At 41.4% G+C, this 26,465-nt stretch overlaps 1 pseudogene across 1 annotated transcript; it reads left to right on the plus strand.

Annotated features, from left to right (window-relative positions):
- Positions 1 to 1,204: 1,204 nt before the first annotated feature.
- Magea10-ps2 (MAGE family member A10, pseudogene 2) lies at positions 1,205 to 10,933 on the plus strand (annotated as a pseudogene). Its single transcript, NR_190654.1, is given in 5 exon segments — positions 1,205 to 1,255; positions 2,793 to 2,893; positions 7,647 to 7,739; positions 8,517 to 8,598; positions 9,532 to 10,933. The product of NR_190654.1 is annotated as an MAGE family member A10, pseudogene 2 (transcript).
- Positions 10,934 to 26,465: the final 15,532 nt, after the last annotated feature.

Genomic DNA, 26,465 nt, shown 5'->3' on the forward strand with positions numbered 1-26,465 from the left:
GCACCATTTCTGATGTTCCCAGAAATGCTTGAGAATGTAAAGTGGAAGAGTAGGTTGTTTAAGGTGGATCCAAGAACCACAGGCTCAGACAAACTACTTTTGTATCATTTTGGGATCTGGAATTAAACGTGAGCCCCATTACAGGAAACAGCTTGGGCCCCAGTCTCCTTGTTGGTGAAGAGAAGAGCCTGAGGACTGTTTTTTGACCTTTCCCGAGATTAAGGGATGCCCCAGTGAGGACTCGGCCATGTGAGTCCCTCTGCAGTCATATATTTCGTAACACGGGGACTGCGGGCACATTTTTGAGTTTCCTAAGTTTAAAGGAACCTCTGCGCTGATTTGTGAGACAGAGCGCCTCCCCAGGCTTTCATAGGTGGTGATCTGGTGCACTCAGCGCCATTTTGTCAGACGCCTAGAAGGGTGGTCGCCTCGCAGTTACAGTTGGGGTAAGAATTTCAGGCTCACTCTGAAACCTTCATGGACAGAAAGATCCTAAATAATAGTGCTTCACCCCTTTAGTCTGCTTAGCTCCCAGTCAGGTAACTTTGTGTGAACTAGCTCCTTACTCCTGGATTCTAGAGATGGTCTAAAGTCACTGGAAACTGTCCCTGAGGAAAAACGATGGAATAGTTGGCCATTTCAAACAGGTAGCTAAGACTAGACTGTGAAAACAGTGGTTGGACCAAAGTCACCCAGATCATATGGTGTTAAGAATATAACCTCACCAAATTAGGACAGCTGCGAGGGAATGAGCGCCTAACCCACTTGTCCAGGACTGTCCTTGGGCACCATTTCCAGTGTTCCCAGAAATGCGTGACGGTGTGACATTTTTATTCTGATGCAAAGTGGATGTGTAGGTTATTTGAGCTGGATCCAAGGACCACAGGCCCAGACAAGTGAGGTAGATGTTTGTCGTTTTGGGGTCCTGAAGAAAACGGAGCCCAATTCTCGAAAGACTCTTGTTCTGGTTTCCATATCCGAGGAGTCCGCAGGCTGAGGGCCATTTGCCGAGGTCCATTGAGTTTAAATGATGCTCGGTGCTGACCTGGTAGTATATGAGACACTCCACAGTCATCTATATCTAGCGATATAGGGGGCCGCGAGAACATTTTTGAGTTTCCTAAGTTTAAAGGAACTTCTGCGCTGATTTGTGAGATAGAGCGCCTCCCCAGGCTTTCATAGGTGGTGATCTTGTGCACTCAGCGCCATTTTGTCAGACGCCTAGAAGGGTGGTCGCCTCGCTGTTACAGTTGAGGTAAGAATTTCAGGCTCGCTCTGAAACCTTCATGGACAGACAGTTCCTAAATAATAGTGCTTCACCCTTTTAGTCTGCTTAGTTCGCAGTCAGGTAACGTTGTGTGAACTAGCTCCTTACTCCTGGATTCTAGAGATGGTCTAAAGTCACTGGAAACTTTCCCTGAGGAAAAGCGATGGAATAGTTGGCCATTTCAAACAGGTAGCTAAGACTAGACTGTGAAAACAGTGGTTGGACCAAAGTCACCCAGATCATATGGTGTTAAGAATACAACCTCACCAAATTGGGACAGCTGCGAGGGAATGAGCGCCTAATCTACTTGTCCAGGACTGTCCTTGGGCACCATTTCCAGTGTTCCCAGAAATGCGTGACGGTGTGACATTTTTATTCTGATGCAAAGTGGATGTGTAGGTTATTTAAGCTGGATCCAAGGACCACAGGCCCCGACAAACGAGGTAGATGTTTGTCGTTTTGGGGTCCTGAAGCAAACGGAGCCCAATTCTCGAAAGACTCTTGTTCTGGTTTCCATATCCGAGGAGTCCGCAGGCTGAGGGCCTTTTGCTGACGTCCATTGAGTTTCAAAGATGCCTCGGTGCTGACCTGGTAGTATATGAGACACTCCACAGTCATCTATATCTATCGACATAGGGGGCTGCGAGAACATTTTTGAGTTTCCTTAGTTTAAAGGAACCTCGGTGCTGACTTGTGGTATAGAGCGCCTCCCCAGGCTTTCATATCCGGAGACTTTGTGGACTCGGCGCCATTTTGTGAGATGCCTGGAAGGGAGGTCGCTTCTCTCTGCCAGTTGGTGTAAGAATTTCAGGTTCACTCCGTACCTTTCAGGAGAGAAGCTTCCCCAAATAATACAGCTGCATCTCTTTGGCCTCCCTAACCCCCAGTTGAGTAAGCTTGTGGGAATGAACTCCTTACTTCGGGTTTCTGGAGACTGTCTTTTCCTTTTTCTAACATTCCCGGAGGAATTCAGGTGGAATCTCGAGATGAGTGAAACGAGTAGCTTTGAACGGATTGTGGAAACATTGTTTTTTTGTTTTTTTTTAAGGGAACCACAAATGCTAATGTTTTAATGATGTAACCTGCACCAAACAGGGGCATGCTCGTGGGAATGAGATTCCTCTGAGACTCTTTGGTGCTATTTCAGAGGTACTCACAGATGCAGGATCAGGTGACATTTTCCTTGTGAAGTTTACATGGGGAGTAAACGTTAGTGGGTGTCTGAAGCTGGATCCAGGATCCATAGGACCAGAGAATTAAGTTAGATTTGTATTCATTTGGGGTCTTGAAGCAAGCAGGCACTACTTATTGGAAAGAGCTGGACCTTCAGTTCTGTTATCAGTGAACTCTGAAACCTGAATTCCATTTTGTGAGATTTTGTTGAGTTTAAAGAGTGCTTCAGTGCTGACTTTAGCTAATGAGACAGATATCTACACCCATCTAATTGTGGTGACACCGGGAATTTGGGGATGTATTCTGAGGTTCTTTAATTTTATGAAAATTTCTGTGCTGACTTTTGAGATAGAGTGATTGTCCAGTCCTAAACATCTGGTGACTTTGTGGATGCAGCACCATATTGTGAGACAGCTGGATTGTTGGTGGCCTCGCTGTGCCTTTCCAGTTGAGGTAAGAAATCCCTCTGACTCCAAATCTACTCATGATACATTGATTACCCCACCCCAACAAACACAGCTTCCACACATGGTCTTGAGTTTGAAAGACAGACACCCCCTACCTTCCATACTGTGCCACTGGGGGATTTTTCTCAGGTTTCTAGAACAATTTTGTACCAGAGATGACAGCTTAGGGTGGAGGAAAGCACACCTTCCACTCTGATGTTTCCAGAAATAATGCAATTCCATCCCTAATGTCAGCCTAGCTTCAAGTAGAGCTCACCTGTAGGAGTGAACCCTTTGTTCCATGATACCTGAGGACAAAGGAAAGACAATATTTTAAGTTGTTCTGTTAGAGAAGGAGGTGGAATAGTATACTGGGTGAAACATGTTCCCAGGATTGTAGTGTGAAAACCCTGCTTGGCGATGAGTGACCCCACAATTTATTGGATAGAAAATGTGAGCTACTTTAAACAAGGGAAAATTAATTGAAATAATCTTATTCCCTTCCTTCTCTTGGGACTATGGCAATAGTTACCAATTCAGAAATCAGACATCACAATCATTTTAAATAAAGATGCTAGATGAGAGTGGCTTTTGGAAGATTGTTTCTAGATGGGTAAGCCCAAACCACCTGGTTAACTTGTATCATTTTCAGGATCTTGAAACAAGTAGGGATGTTATCCAAGCTTCCGCATCTGCATACAAACAGTTCCCAGACTCTGAAACAACTTGTGAGATTCCTTGTAGCAATACAGCTACACCCTGCTTTCTGAATGTGGGTGAGAGCCTAGGGCAGGCAAAAAGTCTCCATCAGGACATAAGGACCAATAATAATGCCAATTTCACCCTTCAGTTAGCATTGCATGGAATGTAACAAGCTTTTAGCAGGAGATGCTTGCTGGGTCCAACTTTGTGGTCCACGAATACAGGCATAGTTAAGAAGTTCTCAGAAATAAGCTTAGCTCACATTCAGGGAGGAAGTTAGACCTGAGAGTGGACCATAAAAGCTCCAGTCCAGAGAAAGTGTCACATGCCATTGTTACTGGGCACTAAACATGGCCCCAGATGCAGAATTCAGCCTCTGCTCACTTTCAACAATGTAGAGGAGCAATGTTTAAGGTTACATGAGCCTCAGGGGTAAGTTCACATTCATGTTGCAGTAACTTCCCTGTCGGTGGATTGTTTAGGTCCCCGGCAGGCTAGAAACATGGTTCTCAACTTGTGGGACACAACCCTTTTGGGATTATATATCAAACACCCTTCATATCAGATATTTACATTAGGATTCACAACAGTTGTAAAAGTGCACTTATGGAGTAACAACCAAAATAATTTTAAAGTTGGGTGTCACTACCACATTAGGGAATGTATTAAGTGTCAGTATTAAGAAGATTAAAGAACACTCATCAAGAGAGTACCCAAATTGCTATTCAGTGGGTCCATCTGGAGGAATGACCCCTTCCATTCCTACTCTGGGATTCAATGTCTAAATTTTTAAAAAGATTTCTGAGAGGAGTGTGTTTTTCTGTTATTTGTAGAACCCTCACATAAGATAGAAAGGACCACTGGAGGCTTTTCAGATTCTTGCAGTAAATCCGGGTTGGTTGGTATGAGTGAGCACTTTCTCTTGCAAGAAATGACTTGGAGTCCTCCAAATAATTTTCTGCCATTTCTGGAAGTTACAGAATGCCATAGTTCTCACTGAAGGGGAAGAGGCCCTCCACATACTGCCACATCCTCATCCAGGTGCTCAGGGAGGTGTTATATCACAATTTTAGGATCCTGGAGGGCTGACACATGCTTTCAGTCAGAGTAAGTGTATAGTAGAGTGCAAAGACTCTTTCATAATTGGGGGGCCCAGAAAATGCAGGTCAAGCTCTGCTGTCTAGTAGACTCAAAATAGTACTTTCTTGCCTCCGACCAGCTGTCAGCAGTTGGTTACAGTGTCGATGCCATTTTTAGAGTTCCCTGGAGGAAGGAGGACTTGGTCCCTTTCTGACTCAAGTGTAAGTTGCTGGTGACCTACACATGCCCTGTACCATATAGACAGCCTCCATTTAATACAGTTGCATGCCTTTGACTAACCTGAAACAAACAAGAACCCTTATTTGTGGTCCCGTATTCCTGCCCCACTATTTCACCTACTTCCAAGGACTTGCAGTACACAGAACATTTTCTTTCTGGAGCTTAAAGGCTGCCGTACTTTTAGCTTTAATGGAATTCATGGTGGCCTATACTGCATCCTTTCTGTATAGGAGGGTCAAAGATAACGCAGGTGCACTGTTGTTTGTGTCCCTTACTAAAGAGTCCTGTAGTTTGAATCAAATAGGTGAGCAGGAAATCATAATTCCTCAAAGGCCAGGTAAAGACATAGTCCTCTTTCTTACAGTCTGGGTGAGAAGTAAGGGTGAATTGTAGATTAATTCAGCTATATACTTATTGTACACACCTGCAACGTATGGGATGACACCATGTAGAAATTAGCCTTTTCTGTTTTTTTTCACCTATTGAAATCTGGGAATCTTTAGTTAGAGAGACACTTCAATGGTTACCAGTACTTGCTGGTTTTGCAGGTTCGATTCATAGCCAGGAATGGTGCTTCACAACTCCATTTCCAAGGCAACAGGAGCCATTTTCAAGTTCATTTGTGTATGCGCCAGGAATATATGTGTTCTGTTTAAGTAAACTTTTTTAGGTCTAGTAGTGATGGGACTTGGAGGATTTGGAAGAGTGTAGGACATAAATCATGCTGGTAAATTTGGTAAGATAGAGCAGATCAGGACCCAGAGACACAGTGTCACACACCTGAGTCTTAGGTGACTCTCAGCTCCCTGACTGACTCATTGACAACACCCTTGTGGATAAAATAAAAAAGATTTCTGGAGTCATCAGATGAGGCCAGTACAATGTGAGGGTGAGAGCTCTGGTTTAACATCTGAAATCCTGCTTCAGATTTAGTCGCCCCAGATTAAACCAGCTCTACCTAATTAGTCTCAAGTCAACTAAGCAAGTACAATCAAGAGGAGTATGTTCCCAGTTAGACAAACATCCCAGCATAGTGGGGTATGTAAGTCCCACCCCTAGCTGAGGAGCTATAGGTAATTGATACCTACTGGGGAGATTTTGTTTTCCTTACGTTTGCAGATTCTTGTCAGTTGATCATACTTCAGTCGATGTCCACATGCCCAAGTGTATAAAGGTATTACAAATTTCACTAAATGTGCTAAAAACTATGAGAGTCCAGTATTTATAGGGACATGGAGGGTTTGGTAGAGTGTGTACAACATAAAAGCATGTCAGGAAGTCTGGTAACGTGCAACAGGTCAGGACATGTAGGCTCAGCGGGCACACACCTGAGGCTTAGTTGACTCTCAGCTTGCTAACAAACCCCTTACTTGGAACACAGGCCATGCTTCTCACACAGAAGAGAAATGATGTATAGTCATGTAGGTTAAAAAAGAATTCTGCATGTTAATGAGCTACCTGGAGGCCTGAAGGTTTTAGCCAATAAGCTTCCCATTTTGGAAATCCCACCTGCAAATAGTATTTAATATCAGGTACACCCTGAGAAGCAGGGTATAGTTTTAAGCATCCATTTTGTGTCATGACAATAAACAGTTTGGAACCACAGATTGTCTCTGTTTACCAAGAACTGCTGTGGGAAGCCATGGAGGCCTTCTACAGAGACCCAGCTTAATCTCCCTTAGAAGGCCTCTCTGTGCTCCCTGCCACAATTGCCACCATGCCAACCGCTGTCCATCTAAAGACTAACATACCCACTGGAACAATCTGGACCTCCACTTTACCCCAGCCCTTGGCTAGATGCTGTTCCCAGTCGCCAGGATCCCAGACTCCATTCTCAGCTCTTCTGTAATTCCCAGCATAGCTTGGAAATCTAAGAGCATGAGAACCCCACGGCCCTGAGCTCGATGAAAGATGAGGAACCCCCTTTACCAACTCTGGCTTTCTTACATCTCTGACTGTGGTTTTCCACCACCAGAACAGAGCCTAGGTGCTTCTGTCTGGCCTAGCACCAGCCCTGGCAGCAGGAGCATGGGATAAGCACAGTCAAACTCCCCTTTTTCCAGCTCCCCAGTGACAGAGCTGACAAGGCCCTACAATACAATAGGAGAGATGTTGAATATGATTAAATTGTAATTTATGAAACTATACAAATTTCAAGAAAATATTTTAAACTTTCATGATGCTCTCTGTGTACTCCTGCAGATCCTTGTATTCAAGATGAAAGTTTTCAGTTAGTCTGAGGAACCCCAAATTAGTGCTTCCCCATATCAATTCTGTATCTAACATGGTGGAATTCATTCCTAGCAGTAAGGCTCTGTCCTCCAATGGGACTCTGAGTAACATCATTTTTGGAGCAATTGTAATAGACAGAGCCCAGTCTCCATGAAGTGATATGTGAAGACCCTGTGTGTAAACTGAAGAGATGTCCTATTAGATAATCCAGCAGGATCAGAACAATAGGGATTATAGTACACGTGACTAGGGTAGTCAAATGAGTGGCCTTCTTTGACCTCAGTAGATAGAAGGTCAGAACCTTATTCTGAGGTCCGTGGTAAAGAGGTCCTAGGAAAGAGAGTTAATCAAGGTAAAATCCAGGGTTCTCTATGGACAGCACACTTCAAATACTCCATATAATATCCAGCATTGCCATTGCTCTCATAGCTGCTCTCATAGGCAGTGTGAGACACAAACCACAGTTATGCATATACACTCCATTATCATTCTCTCTCTTTTCTAAGGAAGGTGAGCCTATCCACTGAAGGATATCAGAGCAGCAGTTGGAGTATCAGAAAATTATCAGAAGAGGTGTCCAGCATTTGTAAGCAGTCCAGGTAAGTTTGAGTTACCATGGTGAGACCTAAAGGAGAGAAAAAGAGCAATACCCTCCATAACACAGACTTTCCTAATACCTGCCAAACTCCCTAAATTTTTCCAGGAAAGCCTTCGGTATGTGAGTACTGTGACTGCCTGTCCTTTATGCTTCATGATTTGTTTGTGATTTATTTGCGAGATGAAGACTTTGAAGTCAGGTTGGCTGAGGAGTGATGTCAGGATGGGGAACAGAGAGAGGAGTCACAGGATTAGCTGTATGTCAGACATGTATGTCTGGGGACTATGAGTCCACGGCACAGAATATACAAACTATAATATCTCAGTATGTTCTGTGGCCAATAATCAGGGGCATTAGGTGTCATGCTTACTTGTCCATTTGGCAGGAATGTGGATGTCTTTGGAAAGATGAGGTCTTGTGTTAATTGCACAAAAGTGAAGGTGCCAGGAAGAAGTCAGTAAATCAACCTCAAGTGGGTTTTGAAACCCCATTATCAGCCCAGATTCACTCAGGTCATATGACCAATCCAAGATAACCCACTCAGATGTAAAAGGATTTGTCATCTTCTCAGATATCAAGAAGGAATACAACTTGACCCGGGTGCATAGCCATTCTTAAAGACAGGTGTCCAAGAATCGTGCAAGTCCATGTAACATCCTCCAATATAGAAGTGAAGGAAACCTGTCACAGGCCCCCCAAACACTTCTCACACACCTGACATACACACTGCTGGAAGGGGATGTCTTGATACGCACTCTATCTTTTTTTCTGGTCACAGGTCTCAAGGAACTGAGATCCTGGGAAGGGGGAGTTTGACTGGAGATATCAGAGTGAATATCTCAAGAGGGCAAGGACTGAAGGTAAGGACTGAAGATTTCCTGCCATTTAAACAACATGGGGTTTGTCCTCTACCTGCCCTCCTGTAAGCTGTGAAGAAGCTCAGGGACCATAGACGATTTCTGTTACCTCTTCTTCTCTTCCCTCTGTATCACAGAAATAGGACCTTGGTTTAAATAACTTAGCCTCAGATCATAAGGTGAAGCAGTCCAGACCTTGTCACTTATCAAGGTGAGCATAGGGCAGGTCTCACACCTTAGGACACATGAACACCATTGAATTGTCCAATCTCTTGTAAGTTAGTCTGAATCTGTGCAGCCAGATGTGAAGTGCCATTCACGCATTATATTATGTTTCAAAATACTGGTCAGTTAAGATTTTTCAGTAGACTATCTGATTGGCAGGGTCTAGCACTTGCAAGGGAAACATGAGTAACCAGAAAGATCATAGAAGACACCACTTACTGGGGTATTGTTACCCCGCACCCCCACAGTAGACATTATCAGTACTGTTAATGAAAATTCAGTCACAAACTAGCAGTTTGAATCTGTGGAATGTGGTCAGCATGTCTTAATGATTTGAAACTCAAAGATATGAAAATCTTCCTCTGGGATAGTGTCCTCAGATCCTGTAACCGGGGCACAAGTATCTATCCTCAGAATTTATGGGGATGTAGATACTGCAAGTATATAACAATGGTTCAAACAGTTGAGAACATGAACACCCGACATTCTCTGGCATCAAATATTCTGGTGGTATCCCTGAGCTTATCTTCCCTCTGACTGCACCCCAAATAGGTTGTTCATTTTCTGTTTCTGTATTTCAAGGTTCTCAGACTGCTATGAGTCCTTGTAGCCTAGAGCACTATTCAGAGGTTTTGAATAACATGACTTTTCGCAGGTTGTTCGACTGTGACTGCAAATAGAATCCATAAACTCTCTCCACTTTCCCACCAGGTCTGTGTCCTCCTTGTTCTGATTAGGACAGTATCCAGCCTGTCTGTACCAAGGAAAACCACAATGGATGATGCCCATAACATCCAATACAGCAACCTCCAAGACAATGCTCAGGCCGAACAGGAGTTGGACAATGCCCAGGCTACCATGGCTGCAGCAGAGGAGGAAGAAGCCACCTCCACCTCAAAGGCCGAGTATGGTAGTGGAATACCAAGTCCTCTCCAGAGTCCTGAGAGAGCCTGCTCTCCCTCTGTGGCACTGGCCTCCATTCCTGTAGGCCCATCTGAGGAGGCTTCCATCAGACAATTAGAGGCGCTGGAAGACCCACTCTATTTGTTGCACAATGCACAGAACGTAAAGGTGTATGATTTGGTGGACTTTCTGCTTTTCAAATATCAAACGAAGGCATTCACTACCAAAGCAGAAATGCTGGAAACCATTGGTAGAGAGTATGATGAATATTATCCTCTGATCTTTAGTGAGGCCTCTGAGTGCATGAAGCTGGTCTTTGGCCTTGACATAGTAGAAGTGGACCCTTCTGTCCATTCCTATGTCCTTGTCACTGCCCTGGGCATCACCTATGATGGGATGCTGACTGATGTCCAGGGTATGCCCAAGACAGGTGTCCTCATAGTTGTACTGGGTGTCATTTTTATGAAGGGAAACTATGTCAGTGAGGACATTATCTGGGAAATGCTGAATAATATAGGGTTGTGTGGTGGGATGGATCCTTACATACATAGAGACCCCAGGAAGCTCATCTCTGAGGAGTTTGTCCAGGAAGGGTACCTGGAATACAGACAGGTGCCTAACAGTGATCCTCCTAGCCATGTGTTCCTGTGGGGCCCAAGGGCCTTTGCAGAAACCACCAAATTGAAAGTCTTGCAGTTTTTTGCTAGCATTACTAAGACTCATCCCAGAGCATACCCTGAAAAATATGCAGAAGCTCTGAGAGATGAGATAGACAGGGTCGAGGCCTGGATCTTCCAGCAGATGCTTCGACATCTCTGATCTGGGCACTGTCTAGTGCACTGGCAATTCATATCTAACATCAGGTCAGACAGAGTAGTCACTGATCCAGCTATTGTACCCTCAACTGGGAGCTGGTGGGAGGAGAGCATAAAGCTTTCTATGTTTATTCTATTTGGGTGACTTTAGGATTCTTGGCATTTCAAAATGTTAATACTCTTATTATAAGTTGCATTATGTTCAAGTTTAATCTTTTTGCAATGCATGCATTCTTGTTTTCCAGATTTGAAACTGCATGAGGATGACTTCTGTCTGTCTTTGTAAAATGTCCCAACCTACTAGTACACTGAAATTGGAATTAAGTTGGTAATGGAAAAAATCTCAGCTTTAACTTGCAAAACAAGAATAAAATAAAAATTTTGATTGTCTTATACTTTTTAGTCTCTCATTGTGGTTAACATATTAAAATTTAAACTAAAAATTATAAATTGAATTTCTATCACAAAACACTTCACTGTTCTTTGTAAAGTTGTGTGTTAGCAGTGGGATATTTCTAGAATTCAGATATTCCCTTATCTAATGAAAAGTGGCATACAGTTTAATCCAGAGCCATCATTTTTCTAGACATGTTTTGGGTAGGATCCACAGCTCTGTCAATACAGGTAGGGGTTCTTCAGATGACTAGCACTAGAATGGAAGGTTTGCAGTGCGATCTGCTGCAGCAAGCCCTCCCCCCCCCACGTCAATGTTGAAAACCAAGGCATTTGGGGAGTCCTAGGCACTTAACAGCTCACAAGTTTTGTAAGTTCTAATCCACTCTATAAGTTCTTACATTTGTCAGTATCCAGTCAATCATGAGGTATGCATTTAGGAAAAGTATTCATCCACATATAAGCATGTAATAGTTGTTAAGTAAATGACAATAAAGCTAAAACCCACAAGTCCAGAACTTTTAGGTAAAGAGGGGTTCATACTTGAGGAGTGGGGTGTGGAATTGTATCAACATACTTGGGAACTGCAGGTATATTGGGAGTACTTGAGGACAGGGGTGGGAGAAATGGGGAAATGGAGGGAGAGAATGCAGAGAGTGACAGCTGGAATTGGGGAACATTTTTTTTTGGAGGGATGAAAGCCCAGTTTATAGGAAACATTCTTAAGTCTATGACCTTTATTGTGGTGGTTGAAAAAGCTTGACTTATGGGAAATGGCACTTTAATAAGTGTGATATTGTTGGACTAGTGGTGGCCAAGGGAAACCTCACATCCTTCTTTGAAGTGGAGAGGTCTAAATAGGTAGAATAATGCAAATCAATCCATTCTTATCATCCTGTACAAAGCTTAAGTCCAAGTGGATCAAGGACCTCCACATCAAACCAGATACACTGGAAATTTTCCTGAATAGAACTCCAATGGCTTACGCTCTAATTTTAAGAATCAATATAAAACTGCAAAAAACTAACATAAGGCAAAGGACACTGTCATTACTACAAAAACAGCAACCAACAGATGTGGAAAAGATATTTACCAATCCTACATCTGATAGAGGGCTAATATCCAACATATACAAAGAACTCAAAGAGAGAACTCAGAGAGCCAGATAACCCTATCAAAAATGGGGTACAAAGCTAGACAAAAAATTCTCAGGTGAGGGATATCAAATGGCTGAGAAGCACCTAAAGATATGTTCAATATCCTTAGTCAGCAGGGAAATGCAAATCAAAACAACCCTGAGATTCCATTCTCATACCAGTCAGAATGGCTAAGATTGAAAACTCAGGTGAAAACTGATGCTGGTGATGATGTGGAAAAAGAGGAACACGCCTCCATTGATGGTGGGATTGCAAGCCAGTGCAACCAGTCTGGAAATCAGTCTGGCAGTTCCTCAGAAAATTGGACATTGTGCTACCTGAGAACATAGCTATAATATGCCTGGGCATATACCCAAAAGATACTCCAACATGCTCCAGCATGCAAGGATACATGCTCCACTATGTTCATAGCAGCCTTATTTATAATAGCCAGAAGCGGGAAAGAACCCAGATACCCCTCAACAGAGGAACGGATACAGAAAATGTGGTGCGTCTACACAATGGATTACTACTCAGCTCAAAAGCGATGACTTCATTAAATTCATAGGCAAATGGATGGAACTAGAAATTATCATCCTGAGTGAAGTAACCTAATAAAAAGTCCACATTTTATGTATTCACCGATAAGTTGATATTATTCCAAAAGCTCGAATTATCCAAGATGCAACCCACAGGCCACATGAAGCTCGAGAAGAATGACGATCAAAGTGAAGATGCTTCAGTTCTTCTTAAAAGGGGGAATAAATATATTAATAGGAAGGGATATGGAGACAAAGGTTGGAGCAGAGACTGAGAGATTGGCCAGTCAGGGCCTGCCCCACCTGGGGATCCAGCCCATATATATATATATATATATATATATATATATATATATATATCCACCAAAACTTGACAATATTGATGAAGCTAAGGAGTACATGCTGACAGGAGCCTGATGTAGCTGTCTCCTGAGAGGCTCAGCCAGAGCATGTCCAATACAGAGGCAAATGCTAGCAGCAAACCATTGAACTGAAAACAGGGTCCCTGTTCGGGGAATTAGAGAAAGGACTGAAGGAGTTGAAGGGGCTTGCAATCCCATAAGAACAACAATACCAACCAACCAGAGCTCCCAGGGACTAAACCACTATCCATAGAGTACACCTGGATAGACCCATGGCTCCAACTGCATATGTAGCAGGTGATGACCTCCCTGGGCATCAGTGGGAGGAGAAACCCTTGCTCCTGCCAAGGCTGGACCCCCCATTGTAGTGGAATGCCAAGGTGGGGAGGCTGTAAATGGGATGGTTATTGAGTGAGAACCCCTTTAGAAGAAGAAGAGGGAGATGGGATAGGGGGCTTATGGCCAGAAAACTGGGGAAGGGAATAACATTTGAAATGTAAATTAAATAATCTAATAATTAAAAAGAAAGATAAATTGGAAAGATGAAGTGGATACTGGGAAGAATTGCATGACTTCCATTTCAATAGTGATCCATCATAAAATTAAAGAGATATATTTATAAAATGAAAAAAATAGCTTAGTGTCCCTGAATGTTAGGTCATCATGTATATGAACCTACAGAGTCACCTATCTGCCATGAGGTTCACTTCTATGGATACTGAGAAATTTAAAGCTCTAACAAATTATTGACGGTCATAGTCATAAACCCTCAGCAGGATATTTAAGGCTTAGCAGGTGTTAAAAGTACAGTTCTGTCTGTACAAATTTCAGTGCTGTTTACTTACTACACTCTGACACACTCACTAGATAACTCTAGGCAAAATGTTAGCCACCCCAAGATTTATGAACTAGGAAGTTTCTGGGGAGTTGGTAAACCAGTCTCTTATATTAACTGCTTTAATACAATAAAAAAACTAACAAAAATGTATCCAAACTAATCAGCAGAATAAGAGAGGCCTCAAATTAATAAAATTAAAAAAGTGGGCTATTAAATGCACACTAATAAAATTCAGAGGATTATTAGAACACACTTTATAAGCTTATATTCTAATATTTTGCACATCTGGGGCATATCTAAATGGTAGCCTTGCATTCAGAAAGCCCAGATTTCAATCCCCACCACCACAAAAATTATGTGAAAAACTGGACAATCTAGACTAAATGCTAGATATGTATGATCTATAAAAATTTATCAAGCACATTTTCGTCTTCCTTCTTCTTAGGTTTCATATGATCTATGAACATTAATTGGAGGAAAAGCACTTGGTCCTGTGAAGGCTCATTTCCCCAGTTTAGGGGAATGCCAGGGTTAGAGTGGGTGGTTGGGAATGGAAACATTTTCATAGAAGCAGGGGGAAGGGGTATGGGAAAGGGGGGAAGGGGATAATATTTGAAATGTAAATACGTAAAATATCCAGGAAAATGAAAATTATTAAAAAATCAAGTAGCATATTGGTACAAAAAAAGACACATACAAAATGGAATAAAAACAAGAAATAAAGGGTCAAGGAAAAACACCCATTCAAAAACCTAATGTTTTACAAATACAAAGATTCCAAAAATATGCAATAGAGAAAAGAGAGCTCTTCAGCAAATGAAGATGGGCAAAACTAGATAGACAACTATAAAAGAAGGAAACCAGACCCCTATCTCTTACACTGGACAAAAATAAATTCTGAGTGGATCAAAACCTATCATATGAGACAACGAAACTCTGAAGATGTTAGGGGAAATCATTGAATAAAATACTCCAAGGCATACATAAAGAAAATACCATGTCATCTAGTTATACATAAAGACTTTCTGAAAAGGATTCTAATTGCTCAGAGCATAGTAACAAAAATTGATGAATAAATTTGTATCAATTTAAAAGGCTTCTACAAAGCAATTAAACAGTTGCAAGAGAGAAGATTCACTATAGATATGAGAATTTCTTTGCCAATTGTACAGCTGACTGAGGATTGATATCTAGAATTTATAAAGAACTCCCAAAATTAAACAATAAAACCAAATCACCCGATCAGTAAATGGACAAATGAACTGAATAGATAGTTTTCAAGAGAAGAACTTTAAAAAGTATTCAATATCCTTAGCCATCAGGAAAATGCACATTAACACTGCTTTGAAACTCTATCTTGCATTGATAGAATATTTATCATTACAAAAACAAACAACAGGTACTGACAAGGCTTTGGGGAAAGGGAAACCATTATGCAGCACTAATGAGAATATACACTCAGTCTCTATGGAAACCAGTATGGTGGTTCCTCCAAAAACTTAAAACAATATTATGTTATGACTGAAGTATATCACTCTTAGTTATAATTGGAAGACTAAATAGAACACCCCATAGACACTTGCATGTCCACGCTTGCTGCCACTCTATTCACAATAGCCAAAATATGGAACAAGCCTAAATAAGTGTTCATCAACAGTTAAATTGATTTTATAAGTCCTATATATACAGAATGCCATTATTTGGCAGTAAACAATAATGAAACAGCGACTTTCAGGAAAATGGATACAACTAGAGGTAATTATGTTAATTAAGTTAAGCCAAGCTCAGAAAGACAAACATCACATTTTCTTTCATATGAGAATCTAGATTTATATATGGGTCAAAAATACAAAAGGGTACTACTGTAGAGATCGAGGATTTCAAAAATGAGGAGGATGTATGACATGGCAATAAGAGTAAGAAAGGCAAAATATCACACATTTACTCTCATTTGTGGAATCTAAATTTAACTATATATTCATGTGTGGTATGAGAGCAGAGAGTGAACTTTTGGCACTAGGGAATGGACAAGTAAAATGGACAGAGGAAGAGACTGGGAGGGTGCATGTAAATATGAACAACATACAAATATATATATATATATATATATATATATATATATATATATATATATATATATATTTGAACCCATTATTTTATATGCTAACTGAACAAAATTAGAAGATTATCATTGACAGCAACTATACCAAAATAAACAAGGTGAATTTAGACACAAGTTTTATTAAATATAAAGCATTCCATGAAAGACAAAACTGGAAAATCAATCTTTAGCTTTATATCGTTTTCCCAACAAATACAGAAAAATCCACTCTTGTTAAGTGTACTAGTAACACAAGTAACAATATATCCTGAGCCGTGAGCAAACTCGTAGCACAGGTTAAAAATTGAAACCAGACAAAATTTGTTGTCTAAATAAAAGAGAATAAGATATACTAAATTCATGTACTAGAATATCAAATATACTATAGATCAATAATAAAATATACTAGAAAACTGTAAATATTTTAAATTAAAACATTTTCTAAATAATCCTGCATGAAAGACAAAAATTAAGAAATTAGAAAAGATTTTAAATGATATAAATATTTTAAAAATAAATGGTATCGCTCAAGCAGTACTTAGAAGGAAGCTTTCAGTATTATAAGGCTCATACCTTTTTTTATTGCATATTTTTAATTTACATTTTAAATGTTATTCCCTTTCCCGGTTTCCTATCCATAAGGCTCCTATCCCCTCCCCTCCCCCTTCTTTTATAAAAGGTGTACCCCCTCCCTAGTGATTCCTCCTTCCCACCTCCCCACCTTGACATTCCCCTACACTGGGGGTGTTCGGAAGGGCTTCTCCTCCCTTTGGTGCCCAATAGGCCTATCCTCTGCTACATATGCAGCTGGTAATGCTTAGTGTAGAATTCTTAATGTAGAATTAAAATTTAAGAGGAAGATAGCATCTAAAAATAAAAATAAAAGGAATGCAATATAATAGAAAATAAAATAATAAATGTCAAGAGGCTAAAAGATGGATTAGTGGTTAAGAGCAATTGATGCTTTTCAGAGGACCCAAGGTTCAGTTTCCAAAACCCACAAGGAGGCTTACAACCCACTGTAGCTCCAGTTTCAAGGGATTCAACTCTGTTTCTGCCCTCCTTGGAGAGTGCATTAGCACAATACACACATATATGCAGGTAAAATATACACATAATTGTTACAAATAAAGGAGATGCTACCACCATAGATATTAAATAATAATGAAATATTTGAATAACTGATAATACATTACACGTATGTAGGCAAAATGAACTATATAAAATAAAAGGCAAGTTTTGAAAATACAGTTTACAATTTATGAAACCTAACATACACCATAGAGAAAAGCTGTGTATTGGCTCACAAACCTTGCTCTCTTATATAATAGAAGTGATACCATTTACTGTGGACTCAGACCTCTTCCATCATTATTAATAAAGAAGATACTCCTCAAACAATCCCACAGTCTGATGTGATGGAGACTATTTTTTAACTGAGGTTCCCTCTTCTTCAGTAATTGAAGTTTGCTTGGTAAATACCAACACAAAGATATTTATAACTTTTTAAATAAATTCCAAACTTTACTAAAAGAGAACTGAAGGATAAGGGGTGTGACTCAATGGTAGAGGGCTTGCTTAGCATACACACAGCCCTGGGTTCCATCACCAGTATCAGACAAGACAGAGAACTAAAGGGAAGCTTTTTTGATATGAATCATCCAAAGACTACAAAAGGAATGAGGAAAAATCTTATATAAAATATTTCATAAAAATATGAAGACAAGTACTTCCTTATTCAGTATATAAGCCACATTTTCTTGATGCTAAAACCTGTGCATTTGGTTCAGGCATCTGCTGGTCTAGAATTTCAAAACAATTTGGATAAACTCTATGAAATCAATGCAATTTCTCCAATGCCAGATAGTAGTGTTTTATGTAAAATACAACCTACAAGGACAAATGCTCATATTTGGCTTTACAAGAAAACCACCCAAGGAAACAAAAGTAATATCACTTCAGAATGTTCCAATAATTTAGTCATATAATTTTTAAAAAATTATCTTCACTAAATGGAGAGAAACTTGGAGCAATCCCACTAAAATCAGGAACTAGACAAGGCTGTCCAATCTTTCCCTACCTATTCAATATAGAACTCGAAGTCCTAGCCAGATCAATCAAATAACAAAAGGAGGTCAAAAGGATACAAATTGCAAAGGAAGTGAAAGACCCCCAGAACAGGGAGACCTTCCCTCAAGTCTCGGGATGATGCGACCCCCCAAGAACTCACGTGAGACCGTCCTTGCTGTAATAAACATGAGGTTTATTGATAGGAACCAGTGCACTGGGGTCGAGACTCATATCCCACGCAGGGGCAGTGGAGTTCAACCCTGAGAGGCTGGGAGAAAGGGTATTTAAAGGGAGAAACAACAACCCAAGGGGGCAGTGGTGGTGTCATTGGAAAATCACAAGAATACCAGTGAAAAATCACAAGGAGAAACTCCCTGTTTCTCAAGATTGTTCTCTAAGATTTTAATCTAACTTTATGGTCAGCTAGTATAAGTAGAGAGCAGGGTCTGGAATTTGAGGTATTTAGGGCTTTTTTTAAACTTCTGACTTCTTAGCTGCATTTTTTATTCTTTCATTCCCTACTTCTTCTAGTGTCTAGTTCTAATCATAGAACTAAATTTTAGTATCTTTATAATATTGGCTTTCTTGTCCTCCTAAAGCATGATACTGTTGGCATAACATCAAAATCTTAACAGTACTCACTCTTTCTCTAATGAAGGTAACTAGTTTCTTTAACACACATGGACCTATAATCAGAAGCAGAAGCAAAACTAAGAAGGGTCCCATAAGGGAAGATATCAGAGTAGTCATCCAAGGAGATTTACTAAACCTGCTCTAGAAACATCCCCGATGCGCTTCTCTGTCTCTCTGTCTTTTGTCTAACCTTTCTCTAAGTTAATTCATGGAGTCTTTAATTACTCCTGAATGGTCTACATAGAAGCAACATTCTTCTTTCAGTGTAGCACACAGACTCCTTCTTTAAGGAATATCAGGTCTAATCTTCTCCTATTCTGAAGGACTACCTCTGAGAGGGAGGCTAGGTATTCTTGGAGGTCAGCTAAAAAGTCTTTTTCACTCTTTTTGTATCTGAGTCAATGGCAGTTCTGAATTCTCTATAAGCCTTGCATTGCAGGGCAACAGCAGATGTCCTTGTAGCTGCCCTTGCAGCACCTAGATAGCCTTAAGTAATTCTCAACTCTTAAGATAGCCCTAAGTAATTCTCAACTCCTTTTTTTTTCTTACTAAGTCGTTAGCATCAGGATTCTAATCTGGACACTATCTAAACCTACACACCAAGATCATGACTATCTTAGAACTTCTAAACGTATGATCCCTGAGGCACAGTCCCAAGAAGTGTTAGAAGTACTAACGCACATATGCCTTCATAGTAAGGGTATGTTACATCATTTGCAATAGAAATCAAGCCTATCCCCACATCTATCCCGATGGAACCCAGGGCAAACAGGAAATTCTTGTTTCTAAAGCACACTCCTCAAGTGAGCATTATAGCTACCTCCCAGTCACGTCTCTGATGTATTCACTTATCTGATGTGCAAGTCTAGGGAGCTTTTTGAAGATCTAAGTGTCCCTTTAGGTTCCAGCTCTCAGCCCAACAGCTAGTACTCAGCTGGTGAGGGCTGAGATTGACGGCTGTCAGGATGGTCAGCAGCACCAGGTACAGTCCCTTCCAGTGAGGCTCGAGTGTCTGGGTTCGGTGCCATTGTATGTAGCCGAGTCTCTGACCTGGAACTGATGAGATGTCTCAGGGGTCCCTGGGGCATAGGCTGCTGCCAGCTGTGACCAGGCTTCTTTCTGTATCACCTGTAGGTCTTTTAGCCTGGCATACATATCATTATTATTATGACATGTTGGTTCAGTAACATCATCTAATACAGTCAGAGGAGCTGAGGCCCCATATAAGATCTCAAAGGGGATAAGGCTGAATGTGGAAGGGGTATTTCTTGGTCTGAAGAGAGCAAGAGGGAAGGAGTGCCACCCAGTCTGCACCAGTCTCCATGGTCAATTTGGTCAGGGTCTCTTTTAGAGTTTTATTTATTTACTCTACCTGTCCTGAACTTTGAGGTCTCTAAACACAACGTAATTTCCAATCGACCTCTAAATACTTGGCCACACCCTGGCTTACCTTGGCAATGAAAGTAGGGCCATTGTCTGACCAGATTACCTTGGGCACTCCAGACCGGGGGAAGATTTCTTCCAGTATCTTCTTGATGACTGCAGAGGCCGTCTCTTGCTTGGTTGGAAAGCTTTTATCTATTCCTGGAAAGGTATCTACAAGCACTAGGAGATACTTGTGACCATATTTTCTCAGTGAAGTTCACGTTGACTTCTCACTAAACTCTCTAGGTCTCTTTGCCCTGTTTGCTTATTAAGCATTCCCTTACTGACATACCTTATACTTTTTTACTGCCTCTCTTGGCTAAAAAGTCTATTATATATACCTTAACTACTTGGACAAACTTATCTCCTAAATGAGTCCATTTCTGTATTTGGCAAAGTGAGTCTTTTCTTTGTTCTCTGGGTAGTATAGCTTTCCCCTCAAGTGTGTCATTGTCCGTTTATCTTTTAAGCAATTTGGGCCTTTTCTAAGTGAGGCCATCCCTTAGTCCGATCCCAGTTCCCAGTGGCTGTCTCTTGCAGGCCTGTAACCAGGATAGGCTCCTGCATAGCCACTTTTCGAGCCACTTGATCTGCTTTGTTACTGTCCCATGCCACTGAATCTCTTCCCTCCTGATGTCCTGGGCAATGAATAACACAGTTGCTGACTTTATCAGGGGATCTAAGAGGTGGCAAAGGCATCTGCAGTGCTGAAGTGCTGGGCAGTAGAGGTTCAGCCATCCCAGATGACATTCGTGTTGTCCACCATGGCAGCACCCACTTATCTCTGACCTTTCTGAAGAGAACTGTTCCCGTCTGTGGACAAGGCAGCCTCTGCTTTCAGCAGGGGTCGATCAGTCAGTCGCAGAGGTCTTTCCTCCACCAGTACTTGACACTCGTGCTGTGGTGGCTCCAGGTCAGGATTGGGTAGCAAGGTGACCAGATTGCCCCCAACCGGTGGAGAATCTAGTCCATGGCAGCTGACCAGTGGTCCCATCTTTTGGGATGTTCTATTCAAAGGCAAAACAGCAGCCACTCTATCACAGTTTAAGTCCTGGATTGGGTGATAATTGTTAGTGCCCGGCTGGCAGGAGTGACGTGTTCCAGGCAGAACGGCACTAAGACACACATCTCCCAGCATCAGGTACTGGTGCACTGAGACAGGTCTTAAGCTCCACATACACAGTCTGCAGATATACATACACATGGCCTCACCCAGCCATTTCAGCCCACACAAGCCATTTTGGAGAGTAAATTTCTCATGAGCAAGGGATAGGGGCAGTCAGAGATGACCATGAACTAGTGGGTTACCCGGCCCACGCCAAGGTCCACTGTTCTTTGGGTAGTCCATAAGTATTTTTTGTTGCCAGTAGCCCCCTGTAATCAAGGTCTTTTGCTAGACACTAGTCCATTTGGGCGTAGGAGCACAGAGTCTTAGGTTCCCCGTATTCACAAAACAACTGGGCGGGCTTCCCTTCTATCTTTGTGCATAGCCAGCACTCTAGGACCAAGAGGCTTGCCTTCTGGGCCACTGGAGAGGCCCCTCTTGTTCTTCCTGGGGCAGTCCCTGACCCAGTGTCCTTTTTCTTTGTATTAGGCACACCGATCTTTAGTCAGGAATTCTCTTCTGTTGCCAGGTACTGTCTTCCTAGGTTCCTTAACTACTGTGGCCAGTATATGTTCCTCTCTTGTCTTTTATCTCTCTTTAGCTCTCTAGCTTCCTCTTCTTTTTGTCTGTTTTCTTCTCTAGCTTCCTGCTCTTTTTACCTTCTTTTCTCTTTCTCTCTCTGTTCAACCTTACTTTCTCTCTAACTTACACTAACTCTCTCAGCAACTTAGCTTAACCCCTCAAGTTTCTTCATATCTTTTTCTTGCCTTAGCCAAATTGGTGGGGCGTTTTCCAGCCCTCAGAGACCCACCATTGGAGTTTGGCAGTGGACCCGGCCCTCCCTACCTTCAGTGGAATTGAAGTCAACAGGCAGAAGTGAGGGCCTTTGTCCCACGAGCGACCTCGCCAAGCAAGAAAACACGCGGGGACATACGAATCCTTGCGGCAGCCAAAACTTTATTAAAATCTTAAAGAGAGCACCACGCGCCCGCATGGCGCGGCTTATATACACCATAGTGTGGCGCATCCACACCTGATTGGTCGCTCACCTATGATCTCATAAGGCACACCCCGGAGTGGGCAAAGACCTGGCACGAAGGCACTCTTGCACATGCGCACACAGTTAACTTCCTGAAAGGAAGTCAGCTGGTGCGGCGGAGGCCAGCGCCATCTTGTAATGGCAGAAGCTATCCTGCCCTTCCACGTGGGGCGCAGTGGAAGCCAGCGCCATCTTGTGGTGGCGAACGTTAAAGCAGCCCTCTACATCTCCCCCTATTTATTTATATTTTATCACAAATCATTTATTTTATAACAAATCATGATCACCCTATCGCGTGCAATGAGGAAACCTCAGCGATGTGGAAGGGCTGATCAAAGGAACATTGAGTCTCTCTCATCCCAGTGCAATGGATCCACAGATCCATGGGGTGCAAGAGCAGTGAACTCAGATACCGAGAGTCTCTCTCATCCCAGTGCAATGGATCCACAGATCAATGGGGTGCAATAGCAGAGAACTCAGATACCGACTAATTCCTGAGCATAGATAACCAAATTCCAGGGGAGGCCCCTTGTACAATGGCCACAAGGGCTTGAGTGATAACGGCCTTGTCACGTTTCTGTTGAGATCTGAGTTTGCAAACCAACCATAGCATGAACACTAATCCACAGCATAGGGCTGCACCAAACAGAGCCACTCCCGATAAGTAGCGGGCACCTCATCTGGTTCACCTCAGCTGTTACCACCAAGGGCCGTAGTCAAGCCGCTCCTACAATAGAATTTAGAATTCCCAATTGTTAGTAACTACTCCAGAAAGTTTACCCACTGTGCTTTTCTAACAATAGATTGAGGGAGGATAACTCCAGACACTGCAGACACAATGTCTGCAGCAGTAATGGCTGCTACAATAGCAGCGAAGGTGTCAAGGTCTTTTCCAGGACAGTTCCGGATCTCTGGAACAACCAGCAGGCATGGAACCATTTCTGAGATCTGTACAACCAGGGCAGAGTTCCCCAGTCCACAGCAGCTTTACCCAGGTGGCATTCCTGTGAAGCTACAGTCTGTAAAATGACCAGTTAAGGCAAGAAGAGTCACCAGGGAATGAAGGGGGCAGCAACGGCTGGAGTCCAGTCTTCTCCAGCAAGCAGCAGTGCACAGAGGGTCAGAGAGCGGGCCATGGTGGGACAGGACACATGCAGCGGTAACACTGACTGCAGCAATGGCAAAATCTCTGTGATGACAAAGGATGAAGGGAAATCTTTCATCTTCCTCTCAGGGCAGAGGGATGACTCCAGGGACCCGAACCACGAGAGCTGAATCTTCATGTAACCAGGATCAGCAAGTCTCAGCAACCACTCAGGCAGCTGGCACACTCTTGTAGCATCTTGTAGAAAAAACACAAACATTCCCTCTTCCCCATATAAAATATCTGGACAGGATCATGTCAATATGTGGATCTTTCTATTTCACCTAGGCAGAAGTATGCCTAGTTGTAGGGTGCCATAAACTTTGGCATCCAAATTTTAAAATTGAAATAAAAGGAGCATTATTTAGCATACAGGGATAACTCCCCCTTTTTATTTATAAAGATATAGTAAAGATATTATTTATTAAGGTAAGTCCTCGAGGATTAAATTGAGGACACTGAACACTTGTATTTATAAATTGACTTGTATGCCAAATTATTGTCTCCAGCATTATTGTTTTGGGTATATAAAGGATGAGATTTTTTGACTAACTGTTCCTATGTAAGGCCTATCATCTGTCTGGTATCATTGTCCTCCCTTGCTAAAGAGCCCAGGCATTCCAGTTTGAGTTCTTAAATGTCCTATAAAGGAACAGTACTTAGTGCTCTTAACCACTAAGCCATTTCTCTAGCACCTCACAAACTTTATTCACCTAAACAGAAGCATTAATTAGAAATGTCAAATCTTGTAAATATTGTCCAATTTCAGTCTTACTAGAAATCCCTGAACTGGCAGGGTGAGGCTGGGAATAGAAAGCAAGCAAATGGAGTCTTCCTCTTTTCGTGAGGGTGTGTTATCAACTCCATTACCATTTTCAAAGAGCTGGGTCTATGGTTTTGTTTAGTTGTCTGAGTCAGGGCACTGAAAGGACAGTGAGTTGTCAGACATTCACACTGAAATCACTCATTGATTTTAAGTAGGAAACCTGTCTCTAATAAAGCATTAAGTAATTGAAATCAATTGTAAACCACAAGCCACACATTGGCTATCAGTATGTGAATTGAAAGTTTGATTTAAAAACAGTGGCTAAACTACGGAATTTAATAATCTGTGTTGAAGCAATAGAAACTCAAGAGAATAAACAAGTGATCCAATCATATATGTAGCCTTTTCATTAGATGAACCACCTATAAATACACTAAGCGCATTTCCTATGAGTTGTATGCACAAATATACAGGAAGTACAAAAGCATGTAAAGAGTAAAATTATCAACTTTGCCTGAAAAATTTGTTTATGTAATAGGCCAAATATCAGTATTTTGTAATAACCAATTAACTGTTGTTTGGAATAAGATATGTTTCACCAGGTTTCTTTTTAAAATACTTTTATGACTCTAGTCTACAATTCTGTATTAACACAGCTGAAGCTTTATCTCCAATGTGTATAACAAAGACCTAAGTCCTCTAGTAGGGTGAGGTACTTAGCCAATTAACATATCCGTAGAAGCTTAAAATTAGCTTCAAACATTCTTTTCTGGAATAGTGTAACAGCTACTCTCCAAATATTAAAGCTCATTTTGAGAGCAAAGGTTTGTAGTAAAAATTTCCATATACATTGAAAGATTTAAGTTCTAACTTCTTACATTAAAGAAGCAACAAAATTACATAATATAAGGCTATTAGCCATTCTTAATGATATCACTCTATGGGCTCTCTAAAATTATAAGCAGGCTCACGAAGTGAAAACTCAAAATAAATCCTCTAAATCTATCTTGAAATGGCAGTTGGAGTAAGTAAACTGGCTGTAATGTTCTCACAAGTTCCAAAACCTCATCAATCCTTTGTAAATCTTGTAACAATCTCTACCTGTTTGATTTTTTCTTAATTAAAAATAAGTTTGAGTTAGTCAATGTAACACTGGCAATCCTTAATCACAATCTTTTAAGTTCTCTTTGTAACACCAGAGCACAACCACAAGGTCACCTGAGTTCTGAGTACATGACTAGGCAGCTGTCCTTGGGGCAGTGGAATTAGCATTAAAATACAGATAGCTTCAGGGCAAACCACAACTTTGGAAAGCAAAACTCGACCTCCAACAATCTAGTACAAAGTTTGACTGCCAATTCCTATATATGAACGCACGATGGTGTAGTCTCTAGTACCTCAACAAAGAGACATTGTCCTAAATTTTTTTAGAAGCCCGGTTTCTAGGATAAGAATTCCATAAAAATATTATCTCAATTTAGACCTGTTTCCCTGGGTTGGCTCATGCCACATGTTGTCTAGAAATGACTCCATCCAAATTACCAGTTGTATGTCAACTTTCTGTTACCAATATTATACCTTTTTAACCATATCTAATAACTAAAAAGCCAACAATCTATGACCAAGGCAAGTAGAGCATATTTACACATTTAAAACCAATGAGAAACAAAATTGAAGTGGCTACACATATCTTTAATATTTAGACCAAAGACCATTTTTACCTTTTTAGCTATGATTTTAAGAGAAGCACCTTGTCACCTGTTGAGTCAAATAATAAGTCAGGGATTTCTCTAAGAGAAACAGCTCTCAGCTCTTGTACCAAAGAAGCTGAGAAGCTGCTGGCGCCTTTAAGATCAGCTCGTGCAGACGCTTAGCCTCTGGGCAGCTTCTCCAGCTAACCTAAACTCCTGGCTGCAGGTGTAGGGCTCTAAAGGCCTGATTGAAACTGTTTTTTATTCATTTGTTCCTTTTTGAAACGAGTTAAGACCAAGTCAAGGTGTGAACGACCAGCAGATAAAGTTTTTACCATTTTTTTCTTTTGAACATGAAACATAAAACATTTAAACAACGAGAAGCAAGAACCACAGACATAAACTGACAGACATGGGGACATCCTGGTGCACCAGGGACAGACAATAGACAAAGAGGGAAAAAAACAGATGGTGTTCACGGTGACTATCCACTCGAGTGGAGTCGATATGGACGATGGATTGTCTCAATTCCTGGACTAGTCCATCAACGTGTTGAAACCCAATTCCTGTAAGATACTGAGATATATTATCTGAGCAGCACGACTGACATTCGCCAATGGTATGGAAGTGAAACACAGTCCTGAGTATTTCCACTCACAACCCAATTACATTAACTCCATCAAGC

The sequence above is a fragment of the Rattus norvegicus genome, chromosome X, assembly GCF_021556685.1.
Source record: "Rattus norvegicus strain SHRSP/BbbUtx chromosome X, alternate assembly SHRSP_T2T, whole genome shotgun sequence".
Lineage (NCBI taxonomy): Eukaryota > Metazoa > Chordata > Mammalia > Rodentia > Muridae > Rattus > Rattus norvegicus.